Genomic DNA, 18,157 nt, shown 5'->3' with positions numbered 1-18,157 from the left:
TGCCCACAAAATGTGGGCCCAAAAGTTGTTTTTCCCCCCCAAAAAAATGAGTGCACCCAAAACTGTGTGCACCCTCCAAAAATGGGTCCAAAGATGGGTGTTTCTCCCCAAATACGGCCCTAAAATTGGGGTTTTCTCCAAAATATGCACTTGTTTCTAATAAAAAAATGTGTTTCCTCTGAAAAAATGGATCAAAAAATGAGTGTTTCCCCCAAAAAGGTTATAAATTTTTTTGCAAATTTGCCAAGTTTGGGCAAAATTACGGATTTTCTTGTCAAGATTCGTAGATTTTGGCGCAAAATTGCAAGGTTTTGGGGCAAGATTTGCAATTGGGGGGGAAATTAGTATTTTGAGGCAAGATTTGCGCATTTTTTGTTAAATTACAAATTTATTTGCGAGAGTTTGGAAGATTTGCAATTTCTTTTTGGCAAAACTACTCAGTTTGGGGGCGTTATTGTGCAAGATGATGAGAGAGGTTCTCCTGCCCCCCTGCTCTGCCCTGGGGAGACCACACCTGGAATGTTGTGTCCAGTTGTGGCCCCTCAGCTCCAGAAGGACAGGGAACTGCTGCAGAGAGCCCAGCGCAGCCACCAAGATGCTGGAGGGAGTGGAGCATCTGCCGTGTGAGGAAAGGCTGAGGGAGCTGGGGCTCTGGAGCTGGAGAAGAGGAGACTGAGGGGGGACTCATTCCTGGGGATCAATATGGAAAGGGGGGTGTCCCGGAGGCACCCCAGGTTCGTTTAAGGGACAACAGGGTCCAAAACAACTTCTGTTAAACCAGCGAGAAACAGGGTTTTAGCATCCAAAAGTGACTCGAATACAGGTTCGGATACCAGTTGAGGAAAATGATGAAGGGGCAGCAACCAATACGACAGGCGGTGCACAGAGTGCATGCACGTGGCTTCACCAAAACAGTGCCGGAGCCGTCCCTGAGTCCGGGAGGAGTCCGCACTTGCCTGAACACGGTGTGGGGTTAATTTGAAGAGATACACGTGCTGTAGTGAGTACGGAAAGTGCACAGTCGCGATTCTGCGAGGGTAAATTTACAATACACTCGCAATCCTGCGAGGGTTAATACACGTGCAGATGTGCACGGAAAGTTACACGTGCTTGTGTGGAAGCAGGGGAGGAAAATACACCCGCGATTGTGCGAGGAAATAATTGATACACGTGCTTGTGTTAAGCACGGAAAGTGCGCGTGCAAACGTGCACGGTGTTACAGACGATCACGATAAACAGCACGCACCTGTCGGAATAAATTGCTTAGAATTTATTGCAGCAAGCGGGCAAAAGAGCGCTGGGCGGCCGGGGAGCCTGCGCTGCGCCACGGCGCCTTTCCAGGAGCGGCCAGCTTGGTTACATGTGGTAAAGGATTACATAGTCATGGTTATTCCAGGAACGCCTATACACATTCATAACTTTTCCTCAACAAGGCCGTTCTTATTAAAATGAGTTCCAAGGAATTATATCTATAGTCTTCAGCTCTGGCTCTTTCCTGTTGCGCCTGCGCAGTGTCTGCGGGTGGTCACGGGCGGGGGTCTTTTGGATGAAGGCTGCGGTCCGTTCTTTTGTGCATTTCTTATCTTTGGCCTAGCACGCTGGGTTTGGCCAGGGCTCCAAGGCCTTGAGCTGGTTTTCCTCCCGCTTTGTGCTGAAGACCCCGTTATCCCGTTCACACAAGGATGCAACTGGGCCCTTCTCTCTGTCAGTCTCTTCCTGAATGTTCTGCAGGGTACGCTAAATTAGGCTTTTACACATATCTGTGGAACAAGTTTTTTACAAAGACTACGTACAGGCTGCATTGTTTAATGGCAGCATATACTAATATCACACGCTCAGGTTTCACAGCCACTGATAACATATCCATTTAGACCGGTTTGATTAACAAATATATCGTTAAGTCTATTACAGTCCCTAACCCCAGGAAAAATACACCCACGTGTTTAGAGAGAAATTATCTTACGGATATACGCTTGCCTGAATCTGGCAAGGAATTCTTCAAGAAAATCCACAGGTCCACAAGGCAGAAAGGCCGGGGCACTGCCTGTGCGGCCCCAGGGATGGGTCCCCAGCTTGGTGACCTGCAAACCACGTTTTTGTGCAGACGGGGAGGAATGGGGACTGAATCATTGTTAGGGAGGACGAGACAGGAGGGTGCTGGGGACCCGGAGGGTTCTGAGAAAAGGATTGTCAGCATTGTGGCGATGAGGAACGATTCACACAGGCGCAGACGGGGCGCACAGGCACAGGGTTCTTGTTGGCAGCAAGAGCAGAGATGGGCAGAGCTGAGCTCTCTTTTATTAACGGTTCTCCATTTATAGATTTACAGGGATGAGCTTGGGCTAAGAGGTTAGACAAATGACTTTGTTCAATAATTGTTATTCTAAACACACCACACTCCTATTGTGACTGGTTTCAGTCACGTTCCCATGCGTATCTTGTGGGCGGCATTCCGACCCACTCGTTCACACGCCCAGGCCCAACATTCACACATCGCACACACGGGGGTGGTTTTCTGACCCGAGATATCGTTCTCACCGGTCTGGGCCATCACGTCTTACACCCATAGAAAACACTTCCGTGTAATCTGTCCAAGGCCCTTTAGCTGGAACCGCACACCCTGCCATTCCCGCAAGAGTTATCGACCCTGAGCCCTTCGACGGCCCGTGGGACCAGGCGGGCGGCCTGGAGCCGGGCGACCTGTGGCACGGAGCGTTAATGAGCCCTAGGGCACCGCGAGTGCTGCTGCATGGACCAGGCCTCTCTCCTGGGAACACCAAGGGAGCAGCGGCCATCCATCACCACCCTGTTTGGTTCGGCAGCCTGAACCCCCTCCCCGAGTTTGGCAACAGCACCCCCCTCAGCACCTTCAGCAAATCAGAGCAGTCCTCTCCATGGCACTGGGAACCGTGAGCAGCGGGAGCTGCAGCGGGACCCGTGTGGGAGCAGGTCCGGTGCTGCCGGGGCCGGTGGGAGAGGGGTGCAGCCGGCTCCAAAGCCGGTGTGAGCAGCCATCGCCTGCCAAAGCTGCGCCAGGCAGGGCAGCCGCGCTCCCCGCTGCAGACACGTTGGGTGAGAGGGGCAGGAAGAAGCGGGGAAGGGTGGAAGGAAGCCCATCGGCGCTTGCAGCCCGGTGTCCCCGTGTGGGGACATGGCAGGGGTGGCCTGGGGAAACCCCTCCCGCTCAGGAGACAGTGGGGTGGGGGCAGCTCCCGGAAGCCCCTGCCCACTGCAGAGCCCCTGGCAGGGCCTGGGGGGAGGGTGTGTGCAGCCCCTCTGTGACACGGTCCGGGGTCACAGTGGGACAGCCACACGTCACAGTGGTGACAGCCCCCCTGTCCCTGTCGTGACCAGCGTCTGCCCCACTCACCCCGTGAGGCCGAGTGGACTCCAAGTGCTGAGAGCTGCTCTCGCACCGCTCTGCTCTGGAGTAGCTGCTCTGCAGTGAGGAGGAGAAGGCGGAGAGAGGGAGCAGGACAGCACCAAGGAGGTGAAGGGTGGAGAAGGAGAAGGAGGAGGAGGAGGAGAGAAAAAGAAGGAGGAGGAGGAGAAGGAGAAGGAGAAGAAGGATCAGGAGAAGAAGGAGGAGGAGAAGGACGAGGACAAGGAGAAGCAGTAAAGCCATTGTCCAGCCACTCTCTGCAGTTGTTGACTTGAAGCAGGAGTGGAACTAAGATGGCAAGACAGCTCTTCTTGCAGCCTCACCTGAGCCCAACTATTGAGAAGCTGGAGCGTTATGGTAAGGCCTTCAGGCCCAATTTCACATGTGTGTCTGGGTCAAGGACATCTCTGAAATCAGGCATGGAAACCCGAGGGCTGTGGGGGGTGGTTGCTCAGGAGTGGTGACTGCAAGGAGGGACCTGCTTGACCATCCCAAAGGGCTGAGGGGCTGATGTGGCAGCCAGGGCTCCTGGTTCCCTCCCTGACGTGGCCCCTGCCTTCCTGGGGCAGCCCAGGCAGAAGCCCCTGACCCCAAGGGGCTGCCCTTGCCTGGCGCTGGGCATTGCCCACGCTAAGCTCACGTCTGAATGGAAGAGCTGAAGGTGCTCGTGGGCCACGTGGGCTCTGTGTGTTCAGAGATGTGACCCGGCAAAACCGGCCCCTGCTGGGGAGACACCAGGGCCTGCCCTGAGCCTCCGAGAGCCGCGTGGAGCGCAGCCCCGTGCCCCCGCGGGCAGGGCAGAGCACTGCCGGCTTCCCGTGGGAGTGGGTCACACCCTGGAGAGCTGCACCTGCAAGGAAAGGAGCCCCTTGGAGGCAGCATGAGGTGTCCCTTGGTTCTTGCCGGGCTGGAGAGAGACCACCTGAAATGCCTGAGTGAAAGATGCATCGCTCCTTGGACAGGAGTGGGCCGAATGGTCTTGAGCTTGCTGCCTCAGAGCATGACGGGTCTTTCCCTTGTTCTTCCAGAGTTCGCTAAGATTTGGGCCAGCACATCGTATCACCTCAGCCTGCAGCTGGCTCTCCACCAGGTGGGCCTCACCTCCTTCTCCCCTCACACCCTGATGAACGCTGATCAAGTCCTGACAGCCCTTTGCCATCGGGTGCAGCTGTTCTTCCCCTGCGTTGAAAGCAGGAGCAACGCCCCAGCACAACACTGCAATGCACACAGTGACATGGACACCTTCTCTGTCCATTCAGATGTACAAGAAGGTCCCCCCGTCAGAGTTGCATGTGAAAACCTGGAAGCCTGGGACACATCTGGATTTATTCCAAGCGTGGGAACCCCCTGCCTTCTATCTGATTGAGCCAGAGGGTGTTTGTCAGCTTTCCCTCACCTATTTGGTTCTTCGTAGCTGAAGGGGGGTGCGAGGGAAAAGCGCAGCCCCTGTTTGTGTTCTCCCAAGGAGCCCATCTTGCTCCTTTGTACCTCAGGCCAGGGCAGGGCACTAAGCACCATCAGCCTCCTCTGACAAGTCACCCGTCTGCCCCTCCAAGGCTTCTTCCCATCCGCCATCTCCTCTGTTCCAGGCTGTCCGCGTTCCCGGAATCGGGACTTTTGCGGTTGTCACGAAGCGAGTAGCCCTCAGCGAGCAGGATCTGGTGATCGTGGAGAGACCCGTGTTCCAACCTGAAAAGGCTGTTGCGCAGGACCGTGAGCTCCGCTGTGCTTGCACAGACTTTCCTGGTGAGCAGCGTGAAAGCGGCGCTGGCCTTGAGCAGGGTGGGAGGGGTGCTGTGCTCTCCAGAGGTGACTGAGGGGAGCACCAACCACCCACCGCGGTCCTGCCAAGAGCTCCACTCGACAAAGCCGGCCGGCTGTGGAAGGACCCTGCCCAGCTGTTTGTTTTAAAGAATCACCAGAGGACAATGCAGCTAAGAGCGCACTCTCTTTGTCCTGCTTCAACAACAGGGTCCCTCACAGCTTCCTTGGGGTGGTGTCTTCTGGTTCCATGATGCTTCAACTCTTGCTCCCCCTTTCCGCTGCTCTAGACCTCGTCCAGGCAAATGCCGGGGCTCTTCCAGCTCCCTCAGCCTCCTTGCACGGGGGAAAAGCAGGGGAAACCCAGGGGGGAAAGACGGTTCCTTCCAAAAGCCACTGGCGGGACACCTGCGCCTTCTGGTCACTGCTGCCTTTGGGGCAGCTGTTGTGGGACCCCGGGGAGCACCAGGAGCTTGGGGCTGTGTTTGGGGTGTGTTTCTCTCTAAAGACAAAGACAGCACCGAGTGTGGGCTGGCACCCTCCAGCTGCCCTGGGACCTGGCGCCTATCTCCCCACTTTGTCCCGCAGTCACTCTTCTTCCCACCAAGTGCCTAAGACTCTTTGTTTCCCTTTCTGTATCAGAGAAGCCACCGCTGTCTGCTCCGCACCTCACTGTCCGCTTTAAGAGGAAGGGACAAGCCGAGCGTCTCCTCAGAGGCGCTGGCCCAGCCAGGCAGCCCAGTACCAAAGTGTTGCCCGAGGGCCCGGAGGCTGCAGACCTTTGATTGTAGCCTGCCCAGCAGGTCTGCAAGCTCATGTGTTCCTCTTCTCTCGTCTTTCAGGCCACCAAGATTTCGAGCAGCTGCCGTATGCTCAGATAGCCTCAGAGAACGCTGTCTCTGAGGGCACCGTGCAGCTCTACATGGAAAGGACCACGCACCTTTTCCATGCCTGCGTAGAGAACGGGCAGAACGTTGCCATCATCTGGAGGGACGTGGGCATGCTGATTGTCCAGGGAAAAGACGTGAAAATGAGATTTTACTTAGACTTTCTGGAAAGGCTGAATGGCGCTGGCAAGATGCTGCAAGCTCTTCTCGAGGTAGGATTTTCACTTTCCCAGCGCCACTCCTGCTGCTTCTGAAATGCTTTCTGGGGGCTGCTTTCCCCTGGCCGGCCATGCCTCGTTCAGCCCCTGGGCTCCTGGAGCTCTAGAGCACAGCAGGCTCTCTGCAGAGCACCTCCCTGGCGTGCAATGGCCCGGCTTTGCAAGAGCCGCCCCCAGAGGAGCTGCCCTTTGCGAGAAAAGGCCGGCGTTGATGGCGGGGAGCGCTGCGTGCCCCACTCTGGGGGCCGGGAGCAGAGGCACAGGCAGGGCAAGGCTTGCTGAGCCCAGAGCCCTTGGGCGGCTCTGGCTCTTTGCTGGCGCTGGGCTGAGGCGGAGCGAGCAGCCGGCCCTTCCCAGCGTCCGCTCCTCCCGTCATCCGCCTCTGTCCTCGCTGCAGATGCCGGAGATGAGGGACTCGGTCATCTCACACCATGACACCGCTGCTTCCCAGACCTCTTCTGGACGTGTTGTCGTCCTGCCATGGTACGTTTGACTTCACTTGGAGGAACGGGGGACAGTGGCACGGCTTCTGCATCTGTCCTGCTGTGGACCTAGAGACGCATTTAGGCAACATTTCCCGCTACGTTTCTCCTGCTCCTTTTCTTTCCTCTCTGGGAGAGACTGCTCTTAGGTCCGGAAACGTTAATCTGCAAGGCTCTACGAGGAACTCGGAGGGCAAGATCAGAATTCAAAGGCGTCTTAGAAAACCAGAGCACTAGATAATACTCTGCTCTCCATGTGCGCGATGAGCAGAGTCATTTCCCCAGCAGCAGCAAGGGGGTTTTGTGGGAGGACGGCCATTCTCAGGGAAGGATGGAGAAATGCGGGCACAGGCTGACGGGGCCTCTCCCGGCACTGGAGCTTCTGCTGCGTCCCTCCGGGTTGGGCTGCGGTGGGAAACAACGTGGTGTCCTTTCTTCAGCCTGCTGCCTTCTTCCTCTGCCAGGTACCAACTTGAGACCGTGCCCAAAGTGCCAGCGCTGATAGACCTGAACGGATGTGTGAAGGGAAAAGGTGATGGCCTGTGGTGTGAACCTGCCCAGCAGCAAATCTGTGTGCGCGGGACCAATGCAGAAACCCCAGAGCCGGGTTCCCTTGAGATAAATGATTCCCCTCCCCAGAATGACTCCTGGACAGCACCAGTATCTGCCATGGAAGCCCCCGTTTCAGCACACGGATGAGAGAAAGCCATGCAAACAGTCTTCCCCAGGGAATAACGGTGCACTGTGGGCATGGGGCGTTGGATGAAAAACCAGTGTCAGAAAAGGCCTAAGACCTCCCAGGAAACATGGCTTTCCCCCAAAGGGATGAAAAGGACCACCTTCCCCAGTGTTACCACAGCCCCGAGCAGACCCGCACGTCACTCTCCTTGGAACTGGCACACGAGTGGCACCCGGTTCCCAGAACAACACCGAGATGCTGTTCTGAAGAACCGTCTCCTTTCCCGTTTCTAGAGGATGCTGCCGGGAAGCGCCTCCTCCGTCGAGCCAGGCTTCCTCCACATCGGTTACCTGCCCTGACTGTGACGCCGGAGCAGGGTCAGAAAGCCGAGGGGAGTGAGCCTCGCGCCAGGTGAGACACTCGCACAAACGGGTGAGCGTGGCCCCCTGCTCCGGTCTCTGTGGGAGCGAGACGTTCCTCCCGGAAACACCCCACGTGCGCTTTGCCCACGTCCCACTGACTCACGGTTTCTTGCTCATGGCAGTGTCTGCAGCTTCTTGGCAGACTCTGCTGGCACCACCATTTCTTTCTTCCCTTCCGATGTGCAGATCTCTTGAGTAGCCAAGTGCAAAGGCTCGTTCCAGGAGCAGAAGGTCATTTTGGCGTTCCCTTCAGGTTGAAATGAGCCTGGCCTTTCTGTTTGCTGAGAACAGAGTTCTGCAGTTAGTTACTGCAGAGGATGGCCCTGAGCAACCAGGAGCCTCTTCTGCGCTGACGCCTGTCTTACGGAGAGCTCAGTGGCAGGATGGCTTTTCCGTGGGGTCGTGTCCTCCTCCCTTTGACACTGTGTCCCCAGCGCCCAACCTGCCCGTACAGGGCGTAGCGCTATCTCCGGGCACAGGACCCTGTTCCTCTGGGTGCTCCAGCAAGAGAGGGCCGAGACCTGGGCATCCTGGGTTGCAGGGGGGCTGTTGGGCACATCCGAGGCTGACAGCTTGGGGTCTTCTCTGTGCCTGGGGACTTGATCACAAGGATGTGAGCAGAGCCCGTTCTGCTGCAGAAGCAGGTGCGCCACCTGGAAGCACAGGATGCAGAACCAGCTCCTCCTGCGCTCCTGCCAACACGCCCTGTTGTGTCTTTGCAGGCAGCTACCGGTCATCCAGAGGAGCTGCTTGAAGGAAAAGGAGGAGAAAGGAAAGCTACCGCCTCTGGTTGCCCCCAGAGAAGTGGACTTCATAGCCAGAGCCATTGAGAGGAGAGAAAAGGTACCCGACACCGGATGCTGCAGGAGCACATCCTACTGGACTGTAGAGCAGTGTTGCTCCACACATGCCAGTGCTCACGAGATTCTTCACTGGGTGTTCACGGGACCACTGACCGGTTGCTTTGGTGTTTGCTTGGAGAGAGGCGGGTCACTGTCAGTTGAGAATATACTTGTCACTTCCAGTAGCCTGGAAACACCCCCAGAGCCCTCACGCGGGGCTGTTTCTGTCGGCCCAGTGGCTGCAGGGCTGGTCTGGGCTCGCCAGCTGCCGGCTGGTTTGTAGCCCGGTGGTGGCCGATCTCCCTGGTCATTCCAGACGGGCTCCTCGGTGGAGCCTGCAGGAACCTGGGAGCAAACCAGCGTGGACAGCGAGGCAGAAGAGAAGGGAGGGAAGGGAGGGAAACAGCTCAGCCGTGGCAGGACAGACTAATGCTGCCTGCTATTGCATTTCATTCGGCCTCCAGAATAAACGGCAGAAGAAGAAAGAGGAGAAGCTTCCACAGTATATCCAGAAATTCCTGGAAGCAGAGGAAAAGAAGGAAAAAGAGGCGGCGGTAGGGGAAAAAAGTAAATGGCCGTCAGACGGAGCAATGAAAGCAAAGGCCGAGGCAGAAAAGGAGACACCCGGTGTGGAAGGAGAGGCAGAAAACCCAGAGGAGATGCAGAGGAGCCAGGTACTTGGGATTCCTGCAGAAGAAGAGCACTTTCTCCCGCGGGGCGGCTGAGACCGCAAAGCACCTCTGGCACCCAAGCCGTCACAGCAGCATTGCTGCAGCAGAGCCGGGCGGGTGATGCTGCCCTTCCTGAGCAAGAAGGGGGACACAGAGTTGCAGTGAAACCCTGGTGACACTCAGAGGTCACCCCAGGGCCTGCTGAGCTCCTTCTCCCGGTTCTCCCCGTCCCCTGTGGTCCATCCAGAAGTGTTCTGGGGTCTGCGTGCTGGGATGCAGCACCCTCCGGGTGCGGGGCTGTTGTGTGAGAGTCTCCTCCTGTGCAGGAATCCAGCTCCCCCGAGTGCTCCTCAGACAGCTCCCCGAGCAGCGTGGAGTCAGACGAGTCCAGCTGGGACCTGCTGGAGATCAGGACCATTATGGAGGACTGGGAAGAGGCCGGAGAAGAGCCCCCCACAGTCCCTGAGGACAACAGCGTCCCCCCGAAGCGGTACGAGTGTGCCCGCTCCAGCCGAGCCCTGGGGCCGTGGGGGTGAGCCAGAGGTGGTGGGTACAGGGAGCCAACCCCCGAGCCACGGGGCTGCACAGGGCGCCCGGGGATTTCTGCAGCCACGGGAACGGGCTGGGTTAGACCCCACGGCAGGGGCCAGAGCAGGGGCTTGAAACCCCTCCTGCCTCCAGGGGGCTGTGGGGCAGAACGGGGCCGCATAGCTGTGGGGCTGGGTGTGGGAAGAGGCAGGACGGTCCCAGCTGCAGAGTCAGGGAGACTTTGTCCTTGCTGTTGCAGGAGCCTTTCCCCACGGACAGACCGGGCCCTGCGGGAGGTGGTGACCTGCATCCTGGGGCAGGTGGCCCGCAAGAGGAGAGGGGAGAGGGATGAGCAGCTGGATCTGCAGGACAAGCTCCAGTGGTAAATCTCTCCGGACACGGGCAGCGCTTCCTCTCCCGCAGTCCCTTCCTCCTGCTCCCCGCAGCCCCGCGGGAGAGAGCCGCTTCTCCTGGCACCGGCCTCTCGGCAGAGCCGCTCCTGCGGCCACGGCTGGCGCCCAGCTGGGAGCCCGGCTGGAGCGCGCTCCTGTGCTCACACCACCTCCTCCCGCTGTGTGTCTGCAGCGAGCTGGCCGTGCTGCGCTGGGAACGGTCGGGGAAAGAGGCAGGCAGCAGCCAACACCTGCGGGAAGCTGCACCCCAGGCTGCACCCCCTGCCAAGGCGGGGGAGAGGAGGGCAGGACCGGTACGTCCCCAAGGCTCGATGTGGTGGCGTTTGTAATGGCGACGGCGCAACGGTGCGGCCAGGCTGGTCTGGGACAGCAAGCAGCCAGGTTGCTTTCAGCCCCGCGCTCCCTTGGCTCAGGGGTCGTTGCAGAAAGGCTCTGCAGTCGGGACCGTGAGCAAAGCAGGGCTGATGGAGAGGCTGAAAAGAAGGGGCAGGAGGGAGGGGGGCGCTGAAATCCCCCCAGCCCCTGCCAGGGACACCAACACTGCTGCTGCATTGCCGTGGTCCTGCAGGCGCAGCCCCGCGTGTGCACGGAGGAGGAAACACGCAAGCTCTGGGAGTCCTTGTGCAGCAAGATAGAGCAGAAGCGCAGCAGTGGCACCGCCAAAGGCCTGGAAAAAAGAGCCAGAGCAATGGGAGGCCCAGGTACCGCAGGCCGTGAAAAACACCTGGGGAAAGAGCATTCCCAGTTGAGTGTTTGCCTTTTGGAGTGCTCGCCTCTGCAAAAGGGGCTGTGGGCCAGCTTCAGGCCAGAGCTGGGCAAAGAGGGTGTTTTCCTGACAGCCCTGGGGGCACGGAGAGCAGCAGGGTGGGACTGCATCCCAGGGACTTGGACCTGCTCTCTCCAGACAGCAGCAGATCCCACCACAGGTGTCCTGACCAGACTTGTTGCTCTGCACCTCTGTGCATACAAGACTGCAGAGCTTTGTACTCAACTCCGCAGCTCTGGAGAGCGGATCTGCTCCACGTCGGCCAGTGCCAGGAGACCGTCTCAGGCGCTGAGGCTCGCGAGAGAGACGCCCAGCAAGAGCCTTCTCCGGCGTGACGAGCGCCAGTGCCGGCCAGGCTGCTGGCACCAGCTCTTGCCCCCATCAGTAAAGCCCCCCCTGCAAACCGCTGGGTCTCACGCTGTGGGTGTTTCCTTGGTGGCTGTGAGGCTGCGCTGGGCAGTGGGTGAGCGCTGGGGGGGCAGGGAAAGGCCTGCAGGGAGAGGGCTGGAGCTCCGGCCCTGCTCCAAGGGCAGCCCTCCCCAAGGCTCTGCTGGACCCGCTCGGCTGCGGCCCCGCTCTTGGTGCCCCTGCACCTTGTGGCCCTGGCACTGAGCCTGCTGCAGCTGCACATCCCGGACAGGAGCGGGAGGAGGAGGAGGAGGAGGAGGATGTGAAAAATGCAGTTGTGATTTGTGCTAATGTCAGCAATCAGGACACAGAACCAGGGGCACAGTTCCATGCGGTGCTTTATTCCAGTGCTGGGAAACCAGGGGTTCGCACCCAAAGCTTCCAACAGCTGATTCAGACCATACCTTATTATACAAGTCAGTCACATACATATTCATTACACCCCTGACAACCATTAGAATATTCCACACCTGTAATAACACAAACTTCCTATCTAAAAGATGCTACAATTATCAGTTATTTTCTACGGTACCAACTTTAAAAGAATATATCGTAAATCTATGTCCACCTTAAGAATAAGGCTCGGTTACAGTTACCTGCCTTGTAAGAATATACCATAAATCTATGTCAGCTTTAAGAACAGAGTTTGGTTACTGATTACAAGAGTTCTATGGCTACAGGGCTGGTTGCCATCCTAATATTAATCCAACTGTAACAGATCCAGCGATATTCAGGGAAGACCCATCCTGTCCTGTTCCATGGAACAAAACCTCTTGTCAGGTTGATTCCTCTCAGCCGCAGGCCCTGCCGGCCGCCCCCACGCATCCCGGGGGCGCCGGGGGCTCCCGCCCCGCGTTGCCCCGCACGCAGCGCTCCCGCAAGGCCCCGCACACCGAGGGAGCGGGGGGAGGAGGCGGCTGCGGGGGGATTCGAACTCGGCACCCAGAGCACAGGGGGGGTGGGGGGGGAGGAGAGGGACGGAGCCCGCTCGGCTCCGGGGAGGCCGCGCGGTGCAGGGGCGGAGGGGGCGGGGCCAAGGAGAGGGGGGCGGGGTGATGGGGAGGGGGCGTGGCCACGCAGCGGGATCGCCCGAACGCCTGGGTCCTCTCTCCCGAACTCCTGGGTCCCTTGGGGCACTCCTGGGTCCCCCCCCAACTACTGGGTCCTTAGGGGTACCCCTGGGTCCCCTTTCCCGAACTCCTGGGTCCCCTCTCCAGGACTCCTGGGTCCCTTTCCCAAATTCCTGGGTCCCTCCCCAACTACTGGGTCCTTAGGGGTACTCCTGGGTCCCTCCTGAACTAAATCCCCACCTGAACTCCTGGGTCCTCTCTCCCGAACTCCTGGGTCCCTTTCCCAAACTCCTGGGTCCCCTTTCCTGAACGCCTGGGTCCCTTTCCCGAACTCCTGGGTCCCTTTCCCGAACTCCTGGGTCCCTCCTGACCTGAATCCCCGCCTGAACTCCTGGGTCCCTTTCCCGGACGCCTGGGTCCTCTCTCCAGGACTCCTGGGTCCTCTCTCCCAAACTCCTGGGTCCGCATTCCTGAAAACCTGGGTCCCTCCTGAACTGAATCCCCGCCACTGGAGTGCAGCCATCAGACTCACAGAACAGTTTGGGTTGGAAGGGACCTTCACAGTTCATGCAGTCCAACCTCTGCCATGAGCAGGGACATCTTCACCCAGATCAGGTTGCAGCTGGTAGAAATGATGACCTTTCAGAGCGTGCTGGTGGTACTTTGTCCCTTGTGCCCTGCCCTGATGTGCAGAGGAGACAGAAGGGACACTGGGAAGCTTTGGGGAAGACCCCCCGTATGCTGAGGTGTTGCGTCTCCTTCCTCTTCAGCCTCTAAAAGGTATGTGGTAAAGAGCAGAGCTGGAACCGGGGGTTCCCATCATTTGGGATAAACCCTAAAAACTCATTAATCATTTTGGTTGGAAAAGACCCTCAAGATCATGGAACCCAACCATAACCCACCCCTGGCACTGACCCATATCCCTGAGACCCTTGTCTAAGGCTTGACAGGAGCTCCAGCGCAGTTGTCTGCAGCCAGTGCCGGCGAGAAACCTAAAATAGGACATGGGAGAATTTGCATGGGAGCGTTCACCACGCGGAAATATCTCTGCCTTGGGAGGGCTGAGATTGAGTGGGTTGGAGGTTCTTTTTGTTTTCAAGGATGTGATCAAAATCACATGAAATGACACACAACGAAGGGTAGGCACAGGCTGGGACTGACACCGGAGCCTCAGCACCGCGTTTTATCCTTCATGGAGAAAGGGAACCAGGCTAAATCAGCCAGTTGGAGGCCAAAACAAGCGGCTCCTTTGGCTGTTCTGGGACGGGAGATGCAGGCAGGGCCACCAGTGTGGGGTCTGTCCTGGAGCTGCAAGGGTGGGATGCGGGACGAGGCAGCCAGAGCTGCATCCACACAAGGAGGCACAAACATCTGCCATTTCCATGTTGGTTTTAGGAGGGTTAATATATGTGATGGTGATTTTTGACCCACACATCGCCTGGGTTGGCATCACCAGCCACAGGTTGGGTTTTAGCATCGTTCTAAAATGCTGGAGGGAGCAGGGTGGGACTGAGGCAGCACTGGTGACAGAGGGACAGAGCCCCTGGGGTCCATGTCTGTCTTGTGCCGGACAACCCAGAGTTGGACTCGGTTCTCTGGGGAGCCCCAGGAGAGCAGAGCAGAGGGGGAGCATCCCCTCCCTCCACCTGCTGGTGATGTGGCCCAGAAGACACTTGGCTCTCTGGGTGCGAGTGCACATTGCCAGCTTATGTCCCTTTTGTCACCCACCAGCCCTTCTCCACAGGGTTGCTATCCATCCGTCCATCCGTCCATCCATCCATCCATCCATCCATCCATCCATCCATCCATCCTCCCCCAGTCTGTGCTGGTACTGGGTATTGCCCTGACCCAGGTGCAGGACCTTGCACTTGGCCTGGTTGAATTTCATGAGGTTCACATGGACCCCCCAGCCTGTCCAGGTCCCTCTGGATGCCACCCCTTCCCTCCAGCGCATCGACGACACCACTCAGCTTGGTGGAAAAGCAGAACTGAAGTGTCTTGGGTGATGCAGAGGCCAGGGAAATGTGCCTGGCTTTAGCTCTCTGCCAAGAACACCTGGGGAAACCCTTTGAAATGCTTCAGCCACTTTAGCAGAGAAAAATAACACCCCCACACAGCTGCCAGGCTTTCACTGCTCACGCAGGGACAAAGGACAGCGCGGGGACAGCACAGCGCTCACTCTGGAGCTCGCCGGCTCTGACACCCGTGCCTGTTTGGGAGAAATCTCAATGGGAAAGATTTTGTGCTCTGGGATTCATGTCATCTGAAGAACACCAGCAAGGAGAACGACTGCCAAAACCTGCACAACGATGTGAGCAGCTCCAGCTCCCCTGGGGAAGGAGGCGGCTGGTGCTTGTCCCAGCCCAGCCACGCCATGGGCGACCCAGAGCGGATGACAGCAAAGCCTCTTTCCAGGCTCTATTTGCTGTGAGACCGTGGGGCAGGGTCCCATCCAGGGGGAACACGGGGAGCACATCCTGCCCGAGCTCTCACAGGCCGCTCTGCTGCACGGGGAGCAGAGGAAGGGACAGAGGGGTCTGGGTGGCCCCAGAGGAGCTTGGAGCAGAGCAGGGGGCACAGAAACCCAGGGAGGGTCTTGGAGACGGGTCCAGAGAGGATCCAAGTGTATATGGGGAGGGGGAAAGGGATGGGACGGTGCAGGGGGTGTCACACAGGGTGGGAGTGAGCATGCAGGGACCAGAGCCAAGCTGAAGGTGCTCGGTGGGGATAGAGGTGATTGAGCAGGGGACAGGAGCAAAGTCCTGCGGAGGGCAACGGAGCTGGAGGGGATTTGGAGGGGTAAAGAGGAATGGGGGAGACCCAGGAAAGAATCTGGGGCATGGGGGGTGTGAGGGGGAAGCACAGGAGCTGTGATATTTGGGATCAGAGGAACTGGAGAGAGGATGCAGAAGGGAAGAGGGATGGGGAGAACCTAGAGTGCACAGAGAGGGGGGCAGAATGGGTGCCCCCGGGGTGGGGGGAAGGCTGGTTTGCCAGTCATTGCCCCCCAAATGAGCTGGGGCTGCAGGTGGTCCCAGCACCCCCACCCTGGGCAGCAAAGGGGGACCATGGCAACAGCAGCAGGTCCCACTGCACATCCAGCATCCATCAGGGGGAAATAAAACACCTAAGTGGGGGCAGATAAAGCAGGAAACCCCCAAAGTGGGCACAGGGAACAGAGCTGAGCACAACACATCCCAGCACTGGGGCTGCTGGGCTTAAATTGGTGTCCAGGAGCATGGGGGTGCAGGTGAGGATGCTCAGGGTGATAAAGGCATCAGAGTGGGGATGCCTGTGGGAGGGGGTGGTGGGGGCTCTGAGGTGCTTGGGTATGTGTGTGTGTCCCCAGCCCTGCAGGGGACAGGGGGACAAGCACAGCCCTGTGACACACACGTAGTGGCTGCTGCTGGGTGTCACGGTGTGGGGACCCAGGATCACCCCAAAACGCTGCCCTGGGCTGGGGCCAGGCGGGTGCTCCCCCAAACTGTCAGCACCCACTCCTGGGCACCCCCCACTGGCTGCAACCCCCTGGGCAGGCACAGCGGTGCTGGGCTGTACTGGGACCTGCTGGTTCACAGCAGGATTTGGGGGGGGCCCAGGAAGAGTAGTCGGGCACCCCACCCTGTGCTGAGCTGGATCCATCCACCAGCACCACGTGGAGGACATTGGGGTGCAGGGGGGTAGGGAGGGGGTATGCAGGGTGAAGGGGCAGTATAGTGGGGTACAGGACAGGACAGTGGGTGTGGCAGGGTGCAAACCCCCCTCTCTCCCCCTCCCTCCTTCATCATGGAAGGAGTAGACACATCTCCCTCTCTCTCTGCTACAGCTTCTTTTGTTTGACCCCAGAGCCCCTGGCCAGGGCCGTTAGGAGAAGGGAGCGCCGAGGTGCCAGGGAGCCGCTGGGTGCCCGCAGCCAGTGTGGGGGATGTTTGGAGGCTTCAGGGGCACCCACAGCCAGAGTGGGGGTGCAGAGAAGCTTCTGGAATGCCCACAGTCAGATGTGATCAGCCAATAAAAAATGGGACTCTCGTCAAGACTCCGCCCATTTGTCGCGGGTCTCTTGCAGCACGAGCGAGATGCTGCCGCCGAGAGCCCCCCCGGGATGGAGACTCCGCTGCCTTGCCGCCGCGGGTGTGAGTGAAACTGCCCATCGCAGGATTGCGAGTGTATTATAAATTTACCCTCGCAGAATCGCGAGTGTGCACTTTCCGTACTCACTACAGTACGTGTATCTCTTCAAAATAACCCCACACCGTGTTCAGGCAAGTGCGGACTCCTCCCGGACTCAGGGACGGCTCCGGCACTGTTTTGGTGAAGCCACGTGCATGCACTCTGTGCACCGCCTGTCGTATTGGTTGCTGCCCCTTCATCATTTTCCTCAACTGGTATCCGAACCTGTATTCGAGTCACTTTTGGATGCTAAAACCCTGTTTCTCACCGGTTTAACAAAAGTTGTTTTGGACCCTGTTGTCCCTTAAACGAACCTGGGGTGCCTCCGGGACACCCCCCTTTCCATATTGATCCCCAGGAATGAGTCCCCCCTCAGTCTCCTCTTGTCCAGCTCCAGAGCCCCAGCTCCCTCAGCCTTTCCTCACACGGGAGATGCTCCACTCCCTTCAGCATCTTTGTTGCCCTGCGCTGGACTCTCTGCAGCAGTTCCCTGTCCTTCTGGAACTGAGGGGCCACAACTGGACACAATATTCCAGGGGTGGTCTCCCCAGGGCAGAGCAGAGGGGCAGGAGAACCTCTCTGACCTACTGACCACCCCCTTCTAACCCACCCCAGGTACCATTGGCTTCCTGGCCACAAGGGCCCAGTGCTGGCTCATGGTCACCCTGCTGTCCCCAGGACCCCCAGGTCCCTTTCCCCTTCGCTGCTCTCCAACAGGTCCTTCCCCAGCTTAGACTGGAACCTGGGCTTGTTCCTGCCCAGGTGCAAGCGTCTACCAGTGCTGCCCAGCGCTGATGAAATAAAGAATGCCGCCGAACAGCGGCATTGCCTCTGCTGTTCACTCCACCTCTTCGCTGCCAGAGAGTTCCCGCTTTCTCCAGAGCGCAAGAGACGAGGCCGAGAGAGCCCGGGAAGAGCCGGAGCCACCCCCGCCTCCCCGAGCCGGCCACGCCAGGAATTCAGCCGCCCGAGCGCTCTCCCCGCCACGCCCCAAGCGGCTCCCGCTGCCCGCGCAGGGGAACCGGGGCTCCCCGGCCCGGGACTCACCGGCCGTGCCGAACGCCCGCCCGCTCCGGACGCCGCTCAGCGCCGCGCTCGGCAGGGGCACCGCCATGCTGCGCGCCGCCCGCACTGGAAGGGCCCCGTTCCCATAGCGACGGGGGCCGCGCCGCGCGGAGTCCGGCCTGGAAGGCCCCGCAGCCGTAGCAACGGGTCTGTCTACCGCAGCGCCGGGCTGGGAATGCCCCCCTGCCCTAGCAACGGGGCTGTTTAGCGCGGAGCCTGCCTAGAAACGTCCCCGCAGCCCCGCGGGACGGGCTCTGCCCTCCCCGGGAACCCCTCCCCATCGCCGGCCTTGCTGCTCCGACCGGGCAGAGCCCGCGGAAGGCACCGGAGAGGCCCCGCTGTCACCCCGGGGTACCCGGACGGGAGGTGAAGCCCAGCACAAGAGCCAGGGGT

At 58.9% G+C, this 18,157-nt stretch overlaps 1 protein-coding gene across 9 annotated transcripts in view; it reads right to left on the bottom strand.

Annotated features, from left to right (window-relative positions):
• Positions 1–17,860, bottom strand: part of LOC139829552 (dynein axonemal heavy chain 9-like) — a 212,303-nt gene extending 194,443 nt beyond the window's left edge. For 2 of the 9 annotated variants that reach the window (XM_071817710.1, XM_071817709.1), the window contains exon 1: positions 17,747–17,854. The gene's annotated coding sequence lies outside the window, so the exon portion shown is untranslated. The other 7 variants (XR_011742088.1, XR_011742089.1, XR_011742087.1 and 4 more) reach the window with 7 other exon arrangements.
• Between the last annotated feature and the right edge of the window lie 297 nt (positions 17,861–18,157).

This window comes from Patagioenas fasciata, chromosome 21 (genome assembly GCF_037038585.1).
Source record: "Patagioenas fasciata isolate bPatFas1 chromosome 21, bPatFas1.hap1, whole genome shotgun sequence".
NCBI classification, from domain to species: Eukaryota; Metazoa; Chordata; class Aves; order Columbiformes; family Columbidae; genus Patagioenas; species Patagioenas fasciata.
This window is presented reverse-complemented; position numbering and strand designations above follow the sequence as displayed.